Source organism: Pteropus medius, unplaced genomic scaffold (genome assembly GCF_902729225.1).
Source record: "Pteropus medius unplaced genomic scaffold, Ma_sr-lr_union100, whole genome shotgun sequence".
Taxonomy (NCBI): Eukaryota; Metazoa; Chordata; class Mammalia; order Chiroptera; family Pteropodidae; genus Pteropus; species Pteropus medius.
Genome location: NW_024344370.1, coordinates 11,439,672 through 11,445,671, shown reverse-complemented (window position 1 = coordinate 11,445,671; position 6,000 = coordinate 11,439,672). Strand labels below are relative to the sequence as shown.

At 37.1% G+C, this 6,000-nt stretch overlaps 1 pseudogene; it reads right to left on the bottom strand.

Moving 5' to 3' along the window:
• Positions 1–652: 652 nt before the first annotated feature.
• On the bottom strand, positions 653–771 carry LOC120608382 (uncharacterized; annotated as a pseudogene).
• Between the last annotated feature and the right edge of the window lie 5,229 nt (positions 772–6,000).

Genomic DNA, 6,000 nt, shown 5'->3' with positions numbered 1-6,000 from the left:
AGGATTTCAATACCTTTATAATCTGTTAGCAGGTGCAAGGATTTTGCTAGACTACTTATCAACTCTTTCATCTCTAACCACATCTTTTCTGGGGACTCTGAGTTAGAACCTCATGTTCTCACTATAAAGATGAGCAAGTCTTGTTCCACTCTGTAATTTTTATTTAAAAATTTTGGAGAGATACTGAGGAGCTGATTTTTCCATCTCAAGGGAGAAAACACTGGATTATTATCAGCTAATAAGCCTATATTGCATTGGCTCTACAAAGGAAACTAAGTCTCTTATGATACCCAGAGAGTAAAGCTTAAAATTTTTCTGCTTTGTTTTCTATGTAGTTAAGTTCATCTGTTACTTTCATTAGCCCATCTGCAATATTTTGGAAAAGTGTTGAAAGGGGCTTCACAACAGATAATTCTTCTGGAGAGAAAAGTCGGGACCTCGGCTATGGGTAAAATACATATAAGACATGCTATTGTCCATGTGTTCTACTTCCCATCTCACTCTCAGAGAAAGGAGTAGCGATAAAGATGAAAGATGGTAATTTTTATTTTATTTTATTAATTTTTTTTTTTTAGGTGATGCAACCCTTGGTTGACCTCACAGATTGCAAGGACCTTGTCAGTTTACAATCCCTTATTTTTTTTATTTTTTACACCTACAGCACCAGGTCTTCTCAGGAGATCTCCCATCCAAGTACTAACCAGGCTGGACCCTGCTTAGCTTCCGAGATTAGAAGGGATTAGGCTTGTTCAGGGTAGCATGGCCGTAGACAAAGATGGCAATTTTTGACACTTGAAACTTTTCTATAATAAAAGTTTAGCCTCTGACTTGAGGCTAAAAATAAAAAGGTATTTATTAAATTTGTTTGCTTAAATACAGAGGGTGAAGACAGTGAGGTCTACAGAGGATGGGACCTAATCTGCATACCTATCTCAGTGTTCTGAGACTTCAGGACAGACCACCAGGAATCCAATTTGCATAACAGCAAGAGATGCCAAGATTCAGGCTTTCTGGCAGAGGTAAAGGTCCAGTATTTACTCTCTAGGAATGCAGCTTTCCAATTTACACACTCAGAAGGCCATTCATCTTTCCAAACTCAACCAAATATCCCCTCTTCTAGAAGCCTTCCTGACTACTTCACCTAAAAGAGGATTCAGAATTAATTTGTGCTTCTATTTTTGTACTTAGCCTGTTTTATAAAGTACTTCCTCACATAGCTGCTTCTTCCACAAAACTAAGAATGGCTTCAGACTGCAAGGGATAGAGGGGCTATGTTTCATTTATCATGCAAATTCACCTGTCATACAAAAGCTATAAAATAAATATTTGTTGAATTAATGAATCAGACACTAGTTAATGGAGAGCGAATAAGACAGAGGATAATGCTATTCAAATACTCTTTGCTACAGATCCTAAGAAACTTGTTTCAAGCTTCTCAGTAGGTGGAATAAGCAGAAGGCACCCAATAATCTAAGTTCTTGCTATTCAATGTGTGGTCCACAAACCAGCAGCATCAGCATGATCTGGGAACTGGTTGCAAATGCAGAATCCCAACCCAGACCTACTGAATCGGAATCTTGATTTTACCAAGATTCTTATATGATCCAATGCACATTAAAGGCTGAGAATCATTGATCTAAAATAGTGGCTTTCATAGTTGCCTGTATATTAGAATCACCCAGAAAGCTTTACAAACTATTGATATCTGAGTTCTAATTTGAATGGTTGGGGGACTTCTTCCTGACCAAGAAGGAGTAACAGAGATCTAACTTATCCTCCTGCATTAAACGACAGAACAAAAACAGACAACATGCGTGGAACAGTGATTTTCAGATAGTATTAGTTATCACTGAGTAACAAGTTACCCTAAAATTTAGCAACTTTACACAACACACATTTATAATCTCACAGTTTTTATGGTTCAGAAATTCATGCATGGTTTAACTAGTATGAATTACCACTAATTATCAATATCAAGAAGGATCCTCCAGCTCAGGGTCTCTCCCACACCTGCAAATGAGGTATTGGTCAGTGCCATAATCTCATTTGAATGCTTAAGAATCTACTTCTAACCCGTCCCATGTGTCAGGACTCTATTCCCTGTGGGCAGTTCCATTGAGGGCTTCCATTACTCTCTCGCTATTGGCTAGAGGCAGCTCTCAGTTCCTTGCCATGTAGGTCTCTTTAACATGGCAGCTTGCTTCATCAAAGCCAGCAAGAGAGTCTGCTAGCAAGATAGAAGTCATAGTCTTCTGTGACGTTCTGTAATCAGAGAAGTGATATCCTATCACACTTGAAATATCCCATTAGATCCAGTTCTTGTTCAGAGTTCACACAAGACAAGAGTAGAAAGTGATCATAATCTATAACAGGAGTCCCCAATCCCTGGGCCATAGACCGGTCCAGGTCCGTGGAGCTAGCAAAGCCTCATCTGTATTTGCAGCTGCTCCCCAGCGCTAGCATCACAGCCTCAGCTCCACCTCGGATCATCAGGAATTAGATTCTCAAAAGAGCACTGGTCCCTGGTGCCAATGAGTTTGGGGACCGCTGATCTACAAGACATAGACTGGAATCCTAAGATATTCTTTAGCCTATACTAAAGGCTGTTCTGGACTTGTCCTAACCAAATTTAAAAGGAAGTCTCTAAAGTTTTCAACTAATACCAAGTAAATTAATTGTGTGACAGGTCAGAATCCAACACTGTTTGAAGGGATACCAAAAATTCAGCAATCAATAATGTAAAATTTACAACATATGGCATCCGATTACAAATTAGCAGGCATGCAAAGAAGTAGGACAATGCAACCTAAAAGCAAGAGAGACTAGACACTGAAGAGAAAAGCTCAATGATTATGAAACAATAATAATTAAAATATCCAAAATGAAACAGAAAAGTAACTGAAAAAAATACAAACAGCATCAGTGACTTGTTGAACAGAGTCAACAGTGTCAACAGTGTCAAGTTCACTAAGTGGAGTCTTGGAAAAAAGGGGGAAGGGAACTGTATAGGACACAAAGAAATGTGGACTTTTGGGGACTTTACAAAATGGATTTCATGAAAGCTGTGACAGTAATGTCAACTGGCTCATAATGCAAACATCCTTAGGGTGTGACCAGTATTCCCAAAACCACAGAAATGACTATCCTGGATAAGCCCCCATCTGCAGGAGCCAATAGGCATGAGGATCCCACCTTATAAGATCCTTACAAGCTGGCCACCTTAGGCAGACAATGCTCAAGCTTATCCCAATAGCATCAAGAACAGGTGCTTTAAGAGCTGACAACTCTGACCTTCTGACCCATTGTAGCCACTGGTTTGGGACCAACACGCAGCTCTCTGTGCTGCCAGTGAACAGGGTTCGCTTTGGAGACACTTTAAGGACTTTCATCCCTTTGCTCTGTCGCATAAACCTCTATACTTTCCCTCTCTGTGTGTGTTAACCTGTGTGGGTACCTGAATGGTATATCTGAGACAGTTCCACTCAATAAGCCTGCATTGTGGAAAAATACACATGCGTTCAAGGGCATTACTTCCATAACTGCTTTTCTTGCTCGCAACAGGAACAAAAAAATATTTAAGGGAATAATGGTCAAGTTTTCCAAACATGATAAAATCTGTAAGCTCAAATATTCAAGAAGCTCAATGAATTTGAGCAAAATAAGCATAAAAATCCACACGTCATTAAATTACTGAAGTCAGTGATAAAGAGAAAATTTTTTAAGCAGTCAGAAGAAAAAGATATTCTCTGTACAGAGGAATAATGGCAAGAATTATAACAAGCTTCTTATCAGAACCTATACAAGTCAGAAAACAATGGACAGTTATCTTTAAAGTATGAAAAGAACGAAATACCAACCTAAAATTTTTTAGCCATAAGAAAAAGAAAACATATTCCAATATGAAGGCAAACTAGATATTTCAGACAAATAAAACTCATTGCTGGCCGACATGAATTATAAGCAATGTTAAAGAAAGTTCTTCAGGCAGAAGGAACATGATAGCAGATGGAAATGCATAAAGGAATGAAGAGAGCCAGAAATGGTAAATATATGGCTGAATAGAAATAATTTTTTCCTTAAAAAATCTTTTTTAAAAGAGTAATTATTTAAAATAAAAATAACATATTTGAAAAATGCAAAATAAAGCATATGAAGAAGAAAAATTTAAACAAAATCACAAAAGATGAGTAGGCAGAAATGAAAGTATCAGGTGTAAATTTCTTTTATCATATGCTGATCTAAGTGCAATTTGTAATTCTTCATCTATTCTATCATAACTACCAGAATGATGAAAAAATAATAATGTCGTCAAGGGTTTGAGCCACAAGGAACCCATTGGAAGGAAGGAGGCTAGAAGGCTCCAAGGCCCCAGTACATAACAAGGTGGTGGAGGATTAGCATGAAGGACACTGCAATTGTTAGCTATATCTTCATTTTCCCCGGGGGTAGCCTAGAGCAATAGGATTCTTGAAATTTTTTTAAAAAATAAGTATTTTAATCACATACTCATTAGAGCTGCCTTACTTTTGTTTATGTAAAACCCGCCTTAAAATAAATCAGTGAACCCCAAATGAACATGAGCCTAAACTGCATTCATTAACTGAACCCAATATACATTTTACTTAACTGTGAACTGAATCAATTTGTATAAATCTAATGGCTTCTTTGAATTCATATATATATTTTTAAATAATTATTAAAAACAAAATTGCAACTTTACTATATTTCTCAAACCTGATTGGATGTAGATGTGAGACTTTCCTACTTCACCAGATGGAGACTTAGCAGAACAAAGTTAGGGCTTCCAGGAGCCACAAGATTAAGAGCCTTCATGGTCCAGGACCCAGGTGATGAGGGCACATCTATCAGGAGCCAGGGATTCATAGTTTTGGTGGGGACTTTAAAAGAAGGACCTAGAAAAAGTAGAGTCTATAGGACAGTTATGAACAAATTAAAATTAAAATTAGGATCTATGAGAGAAGCTTTAAATAGGGTCAGAGGTAATTTTGCATGAAAAAGAAAATGATAGAGTGACTAGCTGTCTTCAAATAAATTAAGAATAACTACCAATAGAAAATTAACAGTATTGCTTGTTCTCACTATACAAGATAGAAACAAGAAGAAATGAGTTTAAATTGCAACAGTAAAGTTTGGTCACTGAAAGTAGAATTTGTTGATCAGAAGGGTGATTTAACAGAGAAAAATCTAGGTTCTTAAAACGCTTCGAATGAGGCTTTGTTTTCCTGATAGTAAAGCATCTGGTGATATTGAAAATTTCATCCAGTTGACCTTTTAAAGTCATGTGGATAAAACATCTATAAGATAACTGGATTTTTTAATGAATTAATTGACCCGAATGTTTCCTGTGTGTGTGTTAATCTGCGTGGGTACTTGACTGGTTTATCTGAAAAAATGTTTTGTGGCTTCGGGGAAATTTTACCTAAATAATAAAAGGCAAAGGAGTCATTCTATCTGACTTTGTTTTGGAATAATTTATATTATATAATTAGAATAACAATCTCTCTCTGACAGTGGACCCATTCCTGTAGGCTCATGCAGCAGACAGAGCTCCACCTAATTAGTCAAGTCTTTTCAGTGAGATTATTGTGAGGTTTACTTAAATTACACATTGCCTTGACTTGCCAGTGAATCACTTCTTTCTACCACCTATAAACTAAGCTGTGCAAAAGCTTATAGAAACCTTAAACAAACATATCTTTTTTTAGAACTGAGAATAAAGGTATTGAGAATTCTCACATGTTTCAAACTTGTTATCTTCTTGGATTCAGGCAAGAAAGGTCTTTACCAATTAATATTTTAGGGCACGTAAAAACTAAGATGAAGTGAAGTTGGAGGACTATCATGCACCCATAAGTTGATTTTCCAGAGAACTAGTCACCAAATGATTAAGGCTGTGGTTCTCTGAGTGTGTTTTCCAGACCTGCAACAGCATCACCTGGGAACTTCCTAGAAATGCAAATTTTTGGGTCCCACCCAAGA